Consider the following 21,159-nt stretch of genomic DNA (forward strand, 5'->3'; position numbering starts at 1 on the left):
ACTTTCAACTTGACATCTGTACCCAGGTGTACCTGCATTTTATTCTCTGAACTTTTTCCCCACATTAGGCATACTTTTCTCCCTCTGAAGTTTTACCAGATGTTTGCTAGGCGATAATCTTTGTCATACATATGGGATATGTATTGTTCCAAAGCACCTGGAAATATGTACACTGACTTTCCCCCTCCCCACCATAAATTGAGGGGAGGGGGAAGTTGTTTGATGCCGTTTGTTTGCTACCTCAGACTACTTTAGTCAGTAGTGTCTATGGCATTCCATATCACAAATCAGTTAAATTACACAAGGTAAAAAAAGAAAATATAACAAGCTGTCTTCATTTGAATATTTGAATACAAAAAAGTCACATGTAATATTTTATTTGCATGTCATAATTTTTACTTTAGAAAATAATAATTTGGATTTATTCATATCATTATAATAATAATGCTATGAAAATAATTATTTGAATATGAAAATCCCTTATTTTTTCTAATCTGATCACTCCTAATCTTGATTCTACATATTCCTTGTGGGATAATATCCGGGAGTGTCAGGTATGGGTGAGATGAAGAAGCAGCCCATGTTTTAATACTGGTGGCTGGAGGACGGGCAATTTCGGGCAAAAACTGACCGAGGGTGATGGCAGGCTGTTCTGTCCCGCCACTGGAGGAAGCTGCGCAACTTTGACTGTTCAGAGGATTTGAAGGAATCGTGATATAACTTTTGATATGCAGGCCTATATGTTCAACCCATTTTTTATTGTTCATTCTGGGATGTCTAGATGAATTTCAGAGATTTTGTTAGGGTGTCAGTGATTTTCATACTTTTGAATTTTTCCAAATGGGTCGCACCCTGATGATGTCCAGTAAATAACAAACGGAGGTGTCATATCATTCCATAAAGGATGCCATTTGTTCAACTGATTACTGTATGGAACTAAGAACAGTATTGGTCAGAATTACTTGATGTGGTTTGTTGTCTGCAACCTATGATGATCTTTCCTTTTGCAAATTCTGAACTTATCGCTATACAGGCTGTGGCCAGGGGCATTTTTAGGCATAGGCAAACTAGGCGGTCGCCTAGGGCATCAGGTTGCAAGGGGGTGCCGATTGGGCGCACCTTAAAATATTTACAGTATGTAGTTTTATTGATTGTAAAAACAAAACAAATAACACATCATTACCCTTGCACACCTGCTCTCTTGTCAGAGTCAGAATCAATCTCATCCATGTGAGCCCCCACACACACACACAAATAAATAAACTACTGACGTGTGTGGTGTGTGTTAGATCTATTGACTGTACATTTTGTGTACATGTAACTATGCTAGAAATTGTGTGCGTGTTAATATAACGTTATGCACTAATAGTTCCTGGTTTAAAGTTGTATAAACAGAAGTCAATTAGATTGAGCTTTAAGCATTACAGAGGCTGAAACATGGGCATATTGTTGCTCAGTTTCAAGCCCACTGCTTTATTGTTCCTGGGATTAGGGTGCAAACTGGTGGCTATTAGTAATATTAGCATCAAGGCTTATTTATGGGAGGTGCTGGTGCTTACTTGACATAGATTAGAACAGGTGTGTGCATTATAGAATGACAGTGCACTCCAACCTCTGTAAACATATAGTTGCAATTGTGAGGCTGAGAAGTGTGTATCAGGACACCCTATTTGGTAATAAGGAAAGTTTGAGTCTAGTTACTGTATTATGAAACAGGCTGAGAACTGTAGAACATATAGAATTAACCTTTGACAGCATGGGACACCATTACACAATCAAGTGTTGCAGTGCACATTTAACAACTGATATCTGCTCATTTTCTTTGTCTGCAGCACACAGAACTTCTGACAGATTCCCTCATCAGAAGTCCCTCATGAGAATAAACCTTGTTACATTCTGACATCAAAACTATAAAAACAGGCAAAGATTTGATCTTATATTTTTGAGAATAACCAGTAAAAATGCTGTTATTAAAGGAAATGGCATCTAAAACTGCTATTCTTTCAAGTGTCTTGATTGGTAAAGTTTGGATAGTAACGGCCTTGATGATATTTGAATAACGTTATTAGCTTCAGTGATGAAGTTCACGTCCTCATGCACCAGGTGAATCTCGGTTATAAAGATAGAACAAGAGGAGAGAGTAGTCAAATCCTTACTGATTACAAGATTATTGCAAACCCCAAATGTCTTCATGGGCATTGTGGTAATATTATCTCTCATGCAATTCAGTAAAAGCATCCCAGGGATTGACATGCTGTGCAACATAGTACAGTTACTGTAGGTCCATATATTTGGACACTGACACTAATTTCTTTATTTTGGCTGTTTACCAAAACATATTCAAGGTACAGTTTAACAATGAATATGGACTTAAAATGCAGTCTCTTAATTTGAGGGTATCCACATCCAATTTGAAGGAAGGATTTGGGAATTATAGCGCTTTAATATGTAGCTCCCTCTTTTTCAAGGGACCAAAAGTAATTGGACAATTGATTCATAAGCTGTTTCATGGACAGGTTTGGGCTATTCATTTGCTGTTTCTTCATCAATTAAAGAGGCTAATGCTGGAGTTGATTCAAGGTGTGGCATTTGGAAGCTGTTAGTGTGAACCCACAACATGCGGTCAATGGAGCTCTCAAAACAAGTGAGGCAGGCTGCAAAAAAAACGATGACCCTTTGAGAGTTAGCAGGCACATTAGGAGTTGCCTAATCAACGGTTTGGTGCATTGAGTTTTTTTTAAAATGCACTGGTGAGCTCGGCAACACAAAATACTTGGACATTCACGGAAGACAACAGTGGTGGGTGATTACAGGATCCTTTCCAATGTGAAGAAAAAAAACTTCACATCATCCAGCCAAGCGAAGAGCACTCCAAGAGTAGGCATATCATTATCCAAGTTTACCATAAAGAGAAGACTTCACAAGAGCAAATACAGAGGGTTCACCACAAGGCACAAACCATAAGTCTCAAGAATAGATAGGCCAGATTTTGCCAAAATATCTAAAAAAGACAGCCCAGTTCTGTTACAGATTTCTTTGGACAGAATGATAGGAAGAAGTAAGTATGGAAGAGGCTTGGAACAGCTCATGATCCAAAGCATACCACATCATCTGTAAAACATGTTGAAGGCAGTGTAATGGTAATAGGTCACTATTTTGTGCACTTTGAGCTGCAATTCTTGTATGAAAAGTGCTATTTAAATAAAGTCTTACTTTACTTACTAGTGTTCATTGATTATGTGACAGAAGCAGACGGATTAATACTGAAGTGTATAGGGATATTTAGTCAGTTTAGATTCAAACGAATTCAGCAAAGTTGATTGGACGGCACTTCACTTTACAGATGTACAATGACCCAAAACATACTGCGAAAGCAACCCAGAATTCAACAAATAGAAATGGTGAAGGTTTGCACTTCAATTACATCTCAGTTGTTTAATTTCAAATCCATTGTGGTGGTATACAGAGCCAATATTATGAAAATGGTGTTACTGTCCAAATTTCTTTTGACTTAGCTGTATCACATCACTGTGTTTTTACAGCGTGTATAACAGGGGCGTCGTTAGACATTACATTTACATTTATGCATTTAGCAGACGCTTTTATCCAAAGGGACTTCCAAGAGAGAGCTTTACAAAAGAGCATAGGTCACTGATCAAAACAACGAGGTAGTCCCAAACACTGCAAGCAGCCAAAACATGAAGCATACATTGTGAAAAACTAAACAAGTGCCAAAGGGAAGACCCATAAGAGCATGCAGTTATACAAGTTACAAATTAAAACAACATAAACCCCAAAAAGTGCAAGACTGTACCTGTAGAATAACAATCAACAGTAAAAATATTTCACAGCGAGTACAAGAGTTCAAGAGTTAACTTCGTTATAACTAACCTACAAGAGCAACAAGTCTCTCAATAAGAGTCATTGTGATCCTGGAGGAAACTAACATCAGGTCCAATCAAGCAAGCATTCCTAAGTGCCGTTGTACTCCCGGAACAGACTCTTTTTAGACTATTTTTAATGGGGCATGTGCCCCAGTATAAATCAAAAGTTGGAGTTTTAACAATTTACTTTATTAGTCAGTGCGTTCACTTTGATAATACCGGAAAAAAATTATGCAGTATCCCAATCAATTAGTGTAAAATCAAAACAGTTTAACCAAAAACACAAATTGATGCCCTTAGAATTCCATGTCAGCATGCTCTTCTGAGTTTGCCAAATAGCCACTGCAGCACACACACGTCAGAATTAAGGTAGGTAGGCTAAGAAAACGTTACAAAACTTAAGAAAGTTTCTAAATGATAGGCCTTCTGATCATCTTATTTTGACTAAAACATAAAAACAATATTACATGAAGCTCAAAAAACTATTTGCGCTCAAATGAATGCAAAGAAAATGTGAGCGCTGGCATTAACTATTGATGTCCCTGCCAAAGCTGATATCAATCTTGCGTCCCTGAACAGTTGTATAGTGGGTTAAGCAAGGGGAGTTTCTATAGCTAGTAGTGTATTGTGCGCTGCGAACTTGGAAGATAAAAAAGGGATATGAATAGGGGCCTGTGCCCCAGTAAAGCTTTATGTCTAACACCCCTGGTGTATAATCTTTCTGCCCGTGTGTTGTTTGACAAACAGTATAAGTACTCGTGTCACTCTATACAATTTATCCTGTGGTGCAAATCACAGACATGAGATTCCCTATCTCCAGGAACCTTTATCTCCTCTCCCAGGGGAATGACCACAGCCTATAGCAATGTGATCGGTGCCCCTCAGAGCGGACTGTTCCATACCAGCGCTTCTCTCCACAGGGGGCTCGCTTTGATTGACACTTGGGCTCTGTGTTCTATGTCGCTACTCAACAGGCCCTCATCACACCCACAGAACAGGGAAGAGAGGAATAAACGAGGATCCAATGGTACAGGTCCATGGGGAGAGTAAATTCTACTCAACACCTAGATTAAGACAGGAATGGAAGGGAGGGTGAAATGTTTAGATTTTTTATACCCCAGTTCCTCCTTTCAACATGTATTTGTATTTTGGTTGTTTTATACAGCTATGTTTGCAATCATTGATATCTGAAACAACAAAGTTTGTAAATGTTTTGCTTTTCCAAATTGAAGTTTCACGCAGCGTGATAGAGCCTACAAGGCGGCACAGAAAAGTGAGAATGTTTTGTATTAAGTCAATAGTGATACATCAGAAAAAAGTTGAAGAAGGTTAAAGTAAAAAAGACCAGAAATAATGAAAATATAGAGAACGAATGGGCTAGATTCAGGAGAGGGTTGCTTTGTGCTGGGTTTGTGATGGACTGGATATTCCATCCACATCTCCAGACATGTTTACTATGACACTCTCCTTTGCCTTTGCCACCTTTTTAGACCAAAAACAAGAAGCTTACATTTATCTGGAGCCCACAGTTTATGGGCCTATATCTGTATGACCAGTCACATAATGAGATATTGTATAATAACTAGAGAGGGTACAATTTCTGGGGAAATTGTAGGGTGTGCTTGCTTGTATTGGTTGCAGATGGGTCCGTTTATTAACTGTAATTTTTACAACTGATATTTCTGTCTATTTTATATAAAAATGCCTACTTATTTATGAAGATAGCATACATTTGTTGCTGCTCATGTACAATTCTAAATACAAAAAGTTAAGTGTAGCATGTACCTGCACTGTAAGTCGCTCTGGATACGGGCGTCTGCTAAATGACTAAATGTAAATGTACCTAACCTATATGACTTGCACGTCCCTTCTACAGTAGTGATATTTTCAAGCATTTAGCCCACTCACATTGCATTCATTCACTAAGAACCACCTTTGAGACAAGCTGAACCCCCTTGAAACAAGCTATTCTAAGTAACAATGTTGTCACCGGCAGTATTATTAGCTAGATGGAATCTCGATTGAAACAGTCCCATCTGCTAACTGAAAATATGCCCCCAGAAAACATAAATAAGCTTAACATTTAATTAGGGGGAAATGGCTAATTCAAAGTAAGTTTGCTACGAGCAAGCTAGCTGCTGACGCTAGCCAAACGTCACTGAGGGGATTGTTTGAAAGCGCCAGAAATGAGAATGTTTCTTTTCACAAAGTTTAGGTTGTGGCATTGAAGACAACGACGCACCACACAAGCTTGAGTTTAAATACATTATTTAATGTGACATTTCTTACTGTACATGCAAGTCTTGATTTGCTTAAATGTACATGTGCTGCTACCACGGCACGATACTAGCTGTGCAACAGCACATCTATGCACGTTGTATCCATGCGTCGTTCTAACGTGTGCTGATGTTGTGACGTAGGCTTGCACCGAGTTCCATTCGTTGACAAAAGGCACTTTTTGCCACAAAAACGTAACCTAAACCGTGCAACGGAACGTAAATAAAAATACAAGCAACAAAATCGAGACCAAGACGAATCTTTTGACACAGGCATTGTCTATGTAGTCCAAATATTGACTGGTGTTTAGGGGGGCAATAATAATAATAAAAAATAATATAAATATAAATATATATGTGAGAGAACAATGGTTATGCTTGCCGAAGGTGTGAGCACACCCAATAATATATAAAAAGACCACAGGTTGCCTTTATTAATTTGTTACTTAGATAGGAAGACTGGAGAACGGAAATGAAAATACCAAATACTATGTATGACCTGTCATCCCATGCTTGTGCCAATCAATTTAAACCTTTTATGGAGACACAACTTTGATTGGATAATAAATAGGTAATTATTGTTTTATATTATTATTGTTAAGTATGTAATTAATTTCTCGCTATCTCATTGTTATGATCAGTGACCTATGCACTTTTGTAAAGCTCTCTCTTGGAAGTCGCTTTGGATAAAAGCGTCTGCTAAATGAATAAATGTAAATGAATTCTGAAGTATAAATAATATTTAATCTGCTCAGATAATAAATCTATAAAACTAATTGAAGAGCAGCTAATCACACAGCACCAAACATACAGCAACAACATAGATCTACACAACAAAGTAGAGTCCTCTGAGAATTCAAGGGATCTAAATTCATTCTACATGTTGATTCGGAAACTCAAGACAAAAAGCAGACAACAGACAGATCTACGTACTATAATGACGTGCTGTCAGAAAAGGTTACATAAGTAATTTACTCCCTTACATACTCCCTTAAATAATGGAGTACAGCAAGGTTATATATTGGGTCCAATACTGTTCAATCTTCATATTAGTAATATATTGTAGGGTTGAATACTCAGAAAGCTCATGAAAGTAGGACTCAGTATTGACTTTCCCTTAAAGTCCCCAAGATCTATTCAGAACTTGAGAAGTAAGTAAGACTTCATTTGTAGAGCACTTTTCATACAATAATTGCAGCTCAAAGTGCTCAAAATACCCAACATGAAAAATATTAAAAGTAAGTTAAAAGAGAAGTATTTTAATTGTTCTGCATTATCCCTATGGAACAAACTAAAAACTCTTTGAAATGTAGCACCTTCTCTCACTGACCGTCTATATTATAATGCAAGGAATCTCTGTCTGATTGTTTGTGTGGTTTTATAGTGGGATTTTAGGGCAACGAGTGTCCCATGATTATCTTGAAAAAATTTGCAATCTCCAATTAAGATAACACCAATTCAACTCACCAACATTATAATCACCAGCTGCATCACTGGCTTGGGCACTGCAATATATATAATTTCAGGAATCTCTGTGTGCGACAGAATCAACTAAACTACATCTTAATCACTTATTCATCATTTAATTTATAACGCACTCTACATTCAGCTGAATCTCAGAGTGCCACAGTACATAGTAAGAACATAGTTAAAAACAAACTATAATAAAATAAATTTATTTATTTTTACTCAAAAGTAAGAAATGCCTTTCTGAATACAAAGGTTTTCAGGCCAGTCTTAAAAGAGTCCAGTGTCTGTGTTGTCCTTAGGTGGTCAGGGAGGCTGTTCCGCAGGCTGCCGTGCAAAAGGCCCAGTCGCCCATGGTGTGAAGCTTGGTGTTGGGGAGGAGTGAGCTGTTTGTGGATCTGAGGGTGCAGTTGATGTTTTGGGTGGTGGGCCGAAGCTCAAAATCGTTTAAGTCGTTTCAGTAGAGATTAGGTCAATTTTTACACCGGTTTGCCAAATGTATTCGTTTTGATTCAACTATGAGGTTGCTGATCACCATTCCCCTTGCAGGGGAAATGAGAAGACAACTATTTTATTCTACTCTTCACTCTTAGTATTTTGAGTTGTAAATGAGCAGAAAAAATATGCTTTTAAATCGTCGTCGTCGTCATCTGCCGCTTGTCCGGGGATCGGGTCGCGGGGGCAACGACCTAAGCAGGGAGGCCCAGGCTTCCCTCTCCCCGGCCACTTCCACCACCTCTTCCTGGGGGACCCCGAGGCGTTCCCAGGCCAGCCGAGTGACATAGTCCCTCCAGCGTGTCCTGGGTCTTCCCCGGGGCCTCTTCCCAGTGGGACGTGCCCGGAACACCTCACCAGGGAGGCGTCCAGGAGCCATCCTAATCAGATGCCCGAGCCACCTCAGCTGGCTCCTCTCGACGCGGAGGAGCAGCGGTTCTACTCTGAGCTCCTCCTGGATGACCGAGCTTCTCACCCTATCTCTAAGCCAGGGTGTTGAGGGGGTCCGGTTTGGTGACCTCAGGATCGGGTCGCTGCTTTTTGCAGATGATGTGGTCCTGTTGGCTTCATCGGGCTGTGACCTTCAGCTCTCACTGGAGCGGTTCGCAACCGAATGTGAAGCGGCTGGGATGCGAATCAGCACCTCCAAATCTGAGGCCATTGTTATCGACCAGAAAAGGGTGGAGTGCCATCTCCGGGTCGGGGAGGAGATCCTGAACCAAGTGGAGGAGTTCAAGTATCTCGGGGTCTTGTTCACGAGTGAGGGAAGAATGGAGCGCGAGGTCGACAGGCGGATCGGTGCGGCGTCCGCAGTGATGCGGGCTCTGCATCGGTCCGTCGTGGTGAAGAAGGAGCTGAGTCGAAAGGCGAAGCTCTCTATTTACCAGTCGATCTACGTTCCTACCCTCACCTATGGTCACGAACTATGGGTAGTGACCGAAAGAACGAGATCGCGAATACAAGCGGCCGAAATGAGCTTTCTCCGCAGGGTGTCCGGGCTCTCTCTGCGCCTAGAATTCCTGTCCATATAGGTAATGAACAGAATCGGTGACATAGGGCAGCCCTGGCGGAGTCCAACCCTCACCGGAAACAAGTTCGACTTACTACCGGCAATGCGGACCAAACTCTGGCACCGGTCGTACAGGGACCGGACAGCCCCGATCAGGGAATCCGGTACCCCGTACTCTCGGAGCACCCACATGAGCCCCCGAGGGACATGGTCGAACGCTTTTTCCAAATCCACAAAACATGTGTAGACTGGTTGGGCGAACTCCCATGTACCCTCCAGGACTCCGCGGAGGGTATAGAGCTGGTCCACTGTTCCACGGCCAGGACGAAAACCACATTGCTCCTCCTGAATCCGAGGTTCGACAATCCGGCGGACCCTCCTCTCCAGGACCCCTGAATAGACTTTCCCAGGGAGGCTGAGGAGTGTGATCCCCCTAAAGTTAGAGCACACCCTCCGGTCCCCCTTTTTAAAGAGGGGAACCACCACCCCGGTCTGCCAGTCCAGAGGCACTGTCCCCGATGTCCACGCGATGTTGCAGAGTCGTGTCAACCAAGACAGCCCTACAACATCCAGAGCCTTAAGGAACTCCGGGCGGACCTCGTCCACCCCAGGGGCCCTGCCACCGCGGAGCTTTTCAACCACCTCGGCGACCTCGGCCCCAGAGATAGAAGGGCCCCCCCCGATGTCCCCAGACTCTGCCTCCACGTCGGAAAGCGTGTTGGTGGAATTAAGGAGGTCTTCAAAGTATTCCTTCCACCGATCCAGGACGTCCCCCGTCGAAGTCAGCAGCGCACCGTCCCCACCGTATACAGTGTTGACAGAGCACTGCTTCCCCCTCCTGAGTCGCCGCATGGTGGTCCAGAACCTTTTTGAAGCCGTTCGGAAGTCATTCTCCATGGCCTCGCCGAACTCCTCCCATGCCCGGGTTTTTGCCTCCGCGACCGCCAAAGCCGCGTTCCGCTTGACCTGCCGGTACACATCAGCTGCCTCAGGAGTCCTACCAGCCAATAAAGCCCGATAGGCCTCCTTCTTCAGCTTGACAGCATCCCTCACCTCCGGAGTCCACCACCGGGTCCGAGGGTTACCGCCGCGACATGCACCGACCGCCTTGCGGCCGCAGCTCCGGTCAGCCGCTTCAACAATGGAGGCCCGGAACATGGCCCATTCGGACTCAATGTCCCCGGCCCCCCCCGAGACATGATCGAAGCTCTCCCGGAGGTGGGAGTTGAAGCTCCTTCTGATAGAGGGTTCCGCCAGCCGTTCCCAGCAGACCCTCACATTACGTTTGGGCCTGCCAGGCCTGACCGGCGTCCTCCCCCACCATCGGAGCCAACTCACCACCAGGTGGTGATCAGTTGACAGCTCCCCCCATCTCCTCACCCGAGTGTCCAAGACATGCGGCCTCAAGTCCGACGACACGACTACGAAGTCGATCATTGAACTGAGACCTCGGGTGTCCTGGTGCCAGGTGCACAAATGGACACCCTTATGCTTGAACATGGTGTTCGTTATGGACAAGCCGTGTTTAGCACAGAAGTCCAACAACAGAACACCACTCGGGTTCAGATCGGGGGGGCCGTTCCTCCCAATCACGCCCCTCCAGGTCTCACTGTCATTGCCCACATGAGCATTGAAGTCCCCCAGGAGGACGAGGGAATCCCCGGGAGGAGCGCTTTCCAGCACCCCCTCCAGAGACTCCAAAAAGGGTGGGTACTCTGAGCTGCCGTTTGGTGCATAAGCACAAACGACAGTGAGGACCCGTCCCCCCACCCGAAGGCGGAGGGAGGCTACCCTCTCATCCACCGGGGTGAACCCCAATGTACAGGCACCGAACCGAGGGGAAACAAGTATTCCCACCCCAGCTCGACGCCTCTCACCAAGGGCAACTCCAGAGTGGAAGAGAGTCCAGCCCCTCTCAAGGAGACTGGTTCCGGAGCCCGTGCCGTGCGTTGAGGCGAGGCCGACTATATCTAGCCGGAAACTCTCTACCTCGCGCACCAGCTCAGGCTCCTTTCCCGCCAGCGAGGTGACGTTCCACATCCCTAAAGCTAGCTTCTGCAGCCGAGGCTTTTAAATCTATGTAATCTTTTTAAATAATAATTAGGCTATGCATTTTAATAGAAAATATATAGAAATATCAGTTGTAAAATGTAATTTAAATACGGACCCCTGCAACCAAAACAAGCAAGCACACACTACAATTTCCCCAGAAATTGTACCCTCTCTGGTTACTGTTTGGAGCAAATGTCAACTTTGATGCGGTCATCTCACATCCATTTGCTATTCAATATTCTATGAATGTATTTGGTGAGTGTGCACAGTCCTTTGTTGTGTTCCAAGACATTAATAGTGCGGCTATGTCTGATGTAGATCTTATGTCTGAAGATGACGTATACTTAGATCAGTTAAACTGGTTCGAACCTAAAGCACAAGCAGTTGAGCATTTTGTGGATAAGGTTAAGGATTGGATCGAAAGAGTAAAGGTTCGACCTTGCGAAGCTCAACAATGTGACGATGAGATTGGATGCGACGATAGCGTTTCTAGGATACTCTCGTACTCTCAAATACCCCTCTGTAGGAAAGCATCCGTTAGTAGTCAAATAGGGTAAAACGTTTCATCTACAACTTCTGCTAGACTAAAGGTTGAAACTGAAAGAGCGGAGTTGTTAGCAAGAGCTAGTACTCTGAAGCAAAAACAAGCGCTTGTTAGAAGAAGCAGCGCTCACTGCAAAGAGAGAAAACTTGGAGCTTCAAACAGCTATAGCCGCAGCCGAAGCCAAGCTTCAGGTGTTGTCAACGTACAAAACACCACGAAGCGGTTCTGTTGTTGATCGTGCGTCAAAGGCTGCTGTAATCGTAGATACGTGCGGTAAAACAGAGAAAAAGGTCGAAACTGCATTGGGTGATGTAGTTATTCCAAAATCGTTTAATAGTGATGCTCCAACTGATGCTGGTATGTTTACAAAGCATGCTAGTGTTCAACAAGGGTTTGATAATGCTCAACAGTCTGTCTGATGCAAATGTCCCAGCACAGGTTGAAGCAGGAAGTCTGTTCAGCATCATGCAACGTCAAAACGACATAGCTGAGTTTCTGATAAAACAACAGTCTTTATCTGCTCTCCCATCTATGAACATCCCAGTCTATAGTGGCGATCCGCTCGAATTTATCTTTTTTATCCGAGCATTTGAGCATGGGATAGAGAGTAAAACTCAGAATGATAGAGATAGGTTGTATTTCTTAGAGCAGTTTACTCAGGGCAACCTAAACTACTTGTACGCAGTTGTCAGCACATGCCTTTTGACAGAGGCTACAAAGAGGCCAAGAAACTGCTCTACCAACATTTTGGTAACGATTTCACCATAGCTACTGCATATATTGAGAAAGCTCTCAATTGGCCAGTTATCAAGCCTGAGGATAGCAAAGCTTTAACAGAATATTCTGTCTTTCTTACTGGTTGCTGCAATACAGTATGCAGCTTTGGGTATGTAGAAGATAGGGATAGCCCTAGCAATATGCGCACCATCTTATCAAAACTTCCATTCAGATGGAGAGAAAAATGTAGAATTATGGCTTGTGAATATCAAGAAAGAACAGAAGGTCCAGATTTTCTGACCTGGTTAGTTTTGTGGAGAAGCAAACAAAGATTGTTTCACATCCACTTTTTGGTAATATTCAGGACAACAAGCCACCAAAAGACAATACAAAGTTACAATGGAACAGATCAAAAAGTGAAACAAGTAAAGAAAAGAAAAACGCTTTTGCAACCAGTGCAATCGTGGTTCCAGAGTCTAAGAAACAAAGAGCACAAAAGGGGACTGCAGTTCACAGTAAGTTGTGTCCGTGCTGTAGCAAAGAGCATTGCTTTGAATTTTGTGACGTTCTGAAACAAAAACCACACAATGATAAGCTTGATTTTCTCAAGAGTAAAGGGTTGTGCTATGGTTGCTTGGTACCAGGACATCTGAGCAAAGGCTGTTTACAGAGACTTACTTGTCAGACATGTACGCTGAAGCATCCAAATGTGCTTCATATAACGGATAAGAGCTCTTTAACCCCTCAAAGTCATAAACATTTCTCAGCTGATGCAGGTTCAAATGTCACAAGTGATGAAACGTGTGGCTTTACTGGGGCTGGTCAGTTGGCATGCGCTCTTGCCATTGTGCCAGTCAGAGTTAAGTCGAAAAAGAGTTGTCAAGAAGTGGTGACTTATGCATTCTTGGACACAAGTAGTTCAGCCAGGAAAAGGAAATACCTGTTAGAAGAGAGAACATCCCGCAACAATGTGATGTCAAAAGATGGAAATACCTCCAGGAGGTAAATCTCCCTCAAATTGATGCGGAAGTTGGGTTGTTAATAGGGACAAACATACCCAAGGCACTTGAGCCATGGAGAGTCATCAATAGCCAAGGAGATGGGCCTTACGCCGTCAAGACAATCTTAGGTTGGGTCGTTAACGGACCTTTGGTTAGAGAAGGTATTCAGAAAGATGAGGAAGCGCCACTGGTGATGGCTAATAAGATTTCTGTTTTAAGCTTAGAGAATCTCGCTCAGCAGCAACTGAAGTATGGCTTTCCTGAATGTCAGCAGGCCGAAAGATTGGAAATGTCTATAGAGGATAGACAGTTCATAAAGTCTGTGTCTCAATCCGCAAAGCTTGTCAATGGTCACTACTGCATTGACCTTCCGTTAAAGAGAAAAGATGCAGTGTTTCCCAACAACCGTGAAGTTGCCATGCAGCGTGCTAATTTTCTAATGAAGAAATTCAAAAGAAACGTGGGTTTCCATCAGGAGTATAGCAACTTCATAAATGACATGTTAAAAAAGGGTCATGCAGAGAAAATCGATGATGGTGAGGTTAAAGGTATCCCCGGTAGAACCTGGTACCTTCCTCATCATGGGGTGTACCATCCCCAGAAGCACAAACTTCGAGTGGTTGTGCGGCTGATTATCAAGGAAAATCTCTTAACTCTCAGCTGTTCCAGGGACCTGAGTTGAACAACTCTCTTGTTGGTGTGTTAATTAGGTTTAGACAAAAGCCGGTTGCTTTTGCAGCAGACGTAGAAGGGATGTTTCATCAGGTTAGGGTTCCAGCTAAAGACACAGACCTGCTGAGATTTCTCTGGTGGCAGGAAGAGGCTGCACTAAATATAGAGGAATATAGGATGACCGTTCATATATTTGGTGCCACGTCGTCTCCAAGTTGCGCAATATATGCACTACAAAAGTGTGCAGAGGACAACGGGGACCTATACGAGCCTGAGGTAACTATAACAGTGATGAGAAACTTTTATGTTGACGACTGTTTAAGGTCCGTGGCTACTGACCAACAAGGCATCGCATTGATTCGTGATCTGCGTGCTGTATGTGCGTCTGGAGGGTTCACTTTAACCAAGTGGATTTCTAACAGTCGCAGTGTGTTGGCGTCTGTCCCCAAAGAGGATAGAGCAAAGGCAGTGAAAGACTTGGATCTGGAGAAAGACAGGTTGCCTATGGAAAGGGCTTTAGGAGTGAGGTGGTGTATAGAGACAGACACCTTTAGGTTCAAGGTAAATCTACAGGAAAAACTGATGACAAGGAGAGGGATTTTGTCTATGGTCAGCTCCATTTATGATCCCCTTGGAATTCTGTCTCCAGTTGTTCTTCTTGCAAAACAGATATTGCAAGAGCTTTGTAGAATGAGACACGATTGGGATGACAGCATTTCTGAGACTCTCAGACATCAATGGGTTGAATGGTTGGCAGACCTACAAAAACTAAACAATTTTCAGGTTAAGAGATGTATGAAGCCAATTGACATTGGTGAAGTCGTTTCAGCCCAACTGCATCATTTTGCAGATGCCAGCGAACGAGGTTATGGCACCGTGTCATACATACTTATGAAGAACAGGGAAGGTAAACAGCACTGTGCTTTTGTTATGGGTAGAGCGAGAGTAGCCCCATTAAAACCAGTTACTGTGCCACGTCTTGAGCTTACTGCTGCAGCAATGGCTGCAAAAATGGACGGTATGTTGAAATCTGAGTTGGACACGGAGCTTCAGGAATCTGTGTTTTGGACGGACAGTACTACAGTCCTAAAGTATCTCAACAATAAAAGTGCAAGGTTTCAAACCTTCGTAGCTAACAGAGTAACTTTGATTAGGGAGCTTTCAAACATCTCACAATGGCGATATGTAAACACGTCATTGAATCCAGCTGACAGTGCCTCAAGAGGTCTCACTGCAGATGCTTTTCTTAAATCGCCGTTGTGGTTTTCAGGTCCACCTTTTTTTGCAGAGCAAAAATTAGAGTGGCCAGTTATACCAGTTAACACTTTCAAGATGTCTGTCGGCGACTCAGAGGTTAAGGAAACCACAGTCAACTCCTTGTCTATCGAAGGTTTTGATTACACTTCTCAGTTTGTTTCGCACTACTCAGACTGGTACAGGTTGAAAAAAGCTGTAGCATGGCTTCTTAAGGTTAAGAACGTACTTAGGTTGCTGGTCGAGAAAAGAAAAGAGCTGTCTTAATGTGTGGGACAAAACAACATGGCGGTGTCTGATGTTGGAAGGAATATGAAGAGCGTCAAAGCTTCTTTGCCAGAGGTTACATTATCAGTTATCGACATTAAAAAGGCGGAAAAGGAAATCATCCGTTATAGTCAGTCAGTCATGTTTCCTGAGGAAGTCAAAACTCTTCAACAAGGAAAGGTGGTAAAGCGCAGTAGTGCTCTTTACAAGTTATCGCCAGTTTAACAGGACCAGATCTTGAGCGCGGGTGGTAGGCTTAGCAAATCAGCAATGCCGGAAGAATCCAAGCATCCTGCTATTTTAGCAAAAGGACATCATGTGTCAAACTTGATCGTAAGATCTATACATGTTGAACTAGGTCATAGTGGTCGTAACCACATGCTGTCAAGGTTGCGAGAAAGTTATTGGATCCCTCGAGCGCAAGCTGCCGTACGACAGATTTTGACTCAGTGTGTGAGATGTAAGCGCTTACATGGCAGTACCAACAAACAGCTTATGGCAGATCTCCCTCGTGACAGAATAATGCCAGATGAACCCCCGTTCACAGACGTAGGTCTTGATTATTTTGGCCCATTCGAAATCAAAAGAGGAAGAACTTTGATTAAAAGGTATGGGGTCATTTTTACTTGTCTTGCATTAAGAGCTATCCATATTGAAGTGGCAAGCTCCTTAGACACAGATTCATGTATACATGCTCTCCGCAGATTTATTGCAAGACGGGGTCAAGTTTGGTTAATTAGGTCTGATAATGGTACAAATTTCTTTGGGGCAGAAAGAGAGTTACGCGAGGCTATAAAGGGGTTAGACGCATGCAAGATTCAGAGCATGTTGCTTTCAAAAGGCATTCAGTGGGTTTTTAATCCTCCGGCCACGTCTCATTTTGGAGGAGTTTGGGAACGCCAGATACGTACAATCAGAAAGGTTCACAATTCTCTTGTAAAGCAGCAATCACTGGATGATGAAGGTTTGCAAACGCTTCTATGTGAGGTTGAGGCAATCGTTAACAGTCGGCCTCTTACTAAGGTGTCAAGTGACCCAATGATCTTGAGGCTCTTACGCCGAATCATTTGTTGCTATTAAAAGGCAAGCCAGTGTTTGCTCCTGGAGTTTTTGACAAATCGGATCTATATTCCAAGCGTAGGTGGCGCCAAGTACAGTATATGGCTGATTTGATTTGGAGGCGCTGGGTGAAAGAGTACTTGCCAGACCTACAAGAAAGACAAAAGTGGCAAGGGATCACAAGTAATCTTAAGACTGGGGACATTGTGCTGATTGTTGATAACACAGCTCCACGAAACTCTTGGGTAATGGACAGAATTTGCAGGTATTCGCAGATAACGTAAGGCCTGTTACTAAACTTTGTTTACTTTTAGATGCAGACTTACAGTCTTTGTTTTTCTTTTTCTTGATTGCTATGAGAACAGTGTATGTTTCAAGTTTGATCGTTCTGTTTGGCTCCTTTGTTTAAAATGTAATTGTTTTGTGAAATCAAAGACAATTAGGGGCTGGAATGTAAGAGCCAATTCAACGTTTGTGTAAATTGCCTGTTATTTTTGTTTCTTAATAATTACAGGTTTACAGTGTGATTAGTATTTGTTTCTTGGATATGTACAAGGTGTATATTATTTTATTTATTCCATTTATTTTGTACTATTAAATGTTTTGTAGGCATGCTGCGCGCCTGCGCAGTTCTGCCTGGCCACGCCCACAGGAGAAATAGCAGCAAGAAAGGCCATGAGGCTGTAAGGTAATGGAGGCAAGCAACATGCAAGAAGAAATATTTATTTTACCGTTTTGAAAGCACTAAAACGTTTTTTGCATATAAGTTTTTGGGGCAATAAAACTTGTACTCTAAGTTTTTCTAAGATTTCTGTTTTTTTGTTTTTTCTACGCGTACAATTATTTTCTTTTGCACCTCCAAGGAATGCGAGTTTGGACTTTGCTCCTATAGTTTGTGAAAATCTTGATATTGATTTTGGGACAATGACATGGCTGGTTAGCTAGCAAATCTTTTTGTCAAACATACTGCAAAATTAAATTTACTGTTTGTCAACCGTACACAATGTTATTGACTTTGAATCTTGCTAGCATAACGTTAGCTTTTGGGCTAATAGCTCAGCTGACGTTGATAATGGAAATATTTTTTTGTTGCGGAGGAACAATGGCAAAATAAACATTTTTTAATCAATAGCTGTGTTTAAATGTTAATTGGTTGACTATAAAATTGTTTTACAAAAGCAATATAGTACTCGTGCAAGTGGGGTTGGTAAGGGATATTCCTACGGGTGGTGTTTGTTCGTAGCCAGGAGGCCGAGTGGCATAGTGGCCCAGACTTAGGTAGTTGAGACGATTGTCTGATAAAGTTGCTAACTTTGAACTAAGCTACAGAAAAAATGTGCAACAATTGGATGTGCCAACTAACGAATTTTGTTTGTAGTGTAATACAGAATGAGACAGGGAGCCAGTGTAGAATGGGTGTTGCAAGGACGTAGGTTTGGTCTCAGCACTCGGAATTACAGTTTTATACATGGGGTGGCCAAGGCAACTTCAGGGGGTCCAGAGTCTTGGGTCACTATTTTTAGGAAAAAAAGCTCAAGCAGGGATTTATAATAGCATTTATGTGTTACAGAAATAACACAGTGCATTTATTTACTAAACAAAGTGAATTTACACACCCTATAAAAAACTACAATTTGACTTGACAGGTAGCAGAAATCAAGCAGAAATGGACTGTGAATGGACTCTGAAATGTCAGCATCAAATTTCCAATAGCAAATTACATTTTGGGGTGGCACCTGGGGTGGCCAATCAGATGTCAGGGGTGTCCAGTGCCACCCCGGACACCCCTCTGGCTCCGCTACCCCCCCCCCCCCCCCCCCCCAATAAATACAAAAAATGATGGAGCCAACATCATCTGTACTGGACTTCCTAGCAATGAAATAATGAATTATATTTGGGCATTCCAATTTATAGCACCTTTTTACTACCTACAAGCAGTGGCGACTGGTCATTAGGGGCAGGTGTGGCAGTGACTGTTATCAACAAAAAGAACTGCAACAAAATGGTTATTTTAAATTTTTCGAACGTTTTTATTTTCGTTTACTTCCAATAATTTACTATCTATGAATATAGCGTCTTCCTAAATTGTTTCGTTTTATTCGTTTGTGTTAAGATTTTATTTCATGTTCATTGGTCCCTGCCTTGTTGCTTTAGACTGCGTTCTGCCAATTCGAGTTAGCATAGGCTAATCGTGAAGGTGGGGCTCTGGTGGGGCTAGCCCCTCTCTCACAATGCAATGTACATTGGACGTGGGAAAGTATTAATACGCATGCTCAGAATGTAATGTAATGTGGATCACACAAATTTTATGCCAAGTGGGGCTGAGAGCCAGTTGCCCCACCACAGCGTCATTTCGTATTTCAGACCTGATTGGCTATCTGCTTTTCAACAACAAAGCTACTGGTCTGACGTGGGACCGGGGACCGCCCTTTTTGGCTCTGGTCTGTATCTTTGTCACGCCCCCGAATTTACATCCAGACCAGCCCGAGGTAGCGTCTATCTCCGATACTAGTTTAGCTGCGCGCTACTCTGTGTAGGCTACTTATAAGGAAGAACGTTTTGAATTATAACAAGGCTTTTAGCTAGGTTTATTGGTACCTAGCGAAAAATAGCCTCAACTTTCCTAGACTTTAAGCTACGGTACTGATGCAGAAGGCAAGCTTATATCGCTGTCTTACTAGAACGTCATATCTATGCGTTGTTGCTAACGTGTGCTGACACTGTGCACATCAAATTAATTCAAAATTTGTAGATTGCACATGCGCGAGTGCTTGTAAAAAATGCTTGCACTGTCTCAAAAACTGTGTCTGGAGTCTGGAGCCCTGCCGCAGAGTGTGCATATCACTTTGGTTTTATTGGATGTTCCATCTTAGTTTTTTTGGAACACAAACTTGTCATCCGGAAGTTGCAGATTGGGTGGAATTGTGGTTATATTAAGCCTATGTTAAATGCGTTAAACAAAGATAACAAATTAATCATGTAATTTAATCATAACGCATTAACGCGTTATTTTTCACAGCCCTACAAAACACGCGTCAAAGTTGTCGTGTGTGAGCCAATCATGAAATAGCTGTGTCGTCACTTGAACCCGTGCAGTTGCTCTTGAGAAAATGCGCTCGGCTACACAGCCGGCAGTTCTCGAATCGATCTCACGGTACTTTGATGGCGACGTCACAGTGACGTATCCTCTGCGCCGTCTCAAGTCGGACAAAAAGTCTAACCAGAATTCACTGTTTCAAGTCAGCCGCCTGCAGCGCCGCATGAAGTCGGGTCATGTCGAACGCACCTACTGTCAAGCTCGTGGGAACAACTTCCGGGTCACTACTCAAAAATCTATGCAAAATTGAGAAATAATATTTCCACACACTATTTTACTTCCCGATTTCCATGTTTAAGCACATCAAAGAAAATCAGATAACGGGCCTTTTTTTCGTTTTCCGTTTTCTATTATCAAAAAAATAAATAACGGAAAATGGGTCGCTTTCCGGTTTTTGTATTCCTATTTCTAAATGGTAATCGGGGAACAGCTCGTTTCCCGATTTTGGTTTTCTAATTTTAAAACGAAAATCCATTGGCCGCAAAGTACACGGACCCTCTTGAGAAAATGCGCTCGGCTACACAGCCGGCAGTTCTCGAATCGATCTCACGGTACTTTGATGGCTACGTCACAATGACCTAGCCTCGGTGCCGTCTCAAATCGGACACAAAGTCTAACCAGAATTCTAACCAGAATTCACAATCTCGAGTCAGCCGCCTGCAGCGCTGCATGAAGTCAGTCCATGTCGAACGCACCTATTGCCCAACGAAGTTGAGTTAGCCAATGTCGTTAGCGATGCTAGCTAACGTTAGTTTGCTACCCAGATAGCACACATACGTTGGGCCGACGTCGGGTTAAGATCGAAAAGTCGCGTTCTATTCATAACGTCAGATAAGCATTGGCAAATGGTCGGATTTCTTCTTATATCTGTACTCTATTTCAAACGTTGCAGATACGTCTGCTCAGCCACTCATCATTGACTGTTTCAGAAGAACATTCCATTATGCTCATTGTGTTGTATTGCAAGCATATCTAGAGCCAGAGACACGCGAGTCAGAGGCGTTCACTTTTTAAACCGTCATTTATCTTCACAAAGAAGGAGCAGCCGTTGTTAGGTAAATAAATGAAAGTAGAAAAATATCAAAACGTTTTGCGATAAGTAGCCTATGCCTACAACAATGTGTAAAGTTACTGTAATGAGCTAGGTTTGAGTGAACGTTATGCTACAGAGCTGGCGCAAAGGGAGCCCAACCGGTTAGGCTAGTTCGACACTGGTCAGACATTTTACAAAAATGTAGCTACTAACTAGAGCAAAATAAACAAACACTATACATGTTATGTCAAAGTGTTGTAACCTAGGCCTACATACACATAGGCTAATACATTCTGGTTTAACAGTGATATGTCAGATTTTTTTTCTTCTAA

The sequence above is a fragment of the Hypomesus nipponensis genome, chromosome 27, assembly GCF_054491055.1.
Source record: "Hypomesus nipponensis isolate SF chromosome 27, ASM5449105v1, whole genome shotgun sequence".
In the NCBI taxonomy this organism is placed as follows: domain Eukaryota; kingdom Metazoa; phylum Chordata; class Actinopteri; order Osmeriformes; family Osmeridae; genus Hypomesus; species Hypomesus nipponensis.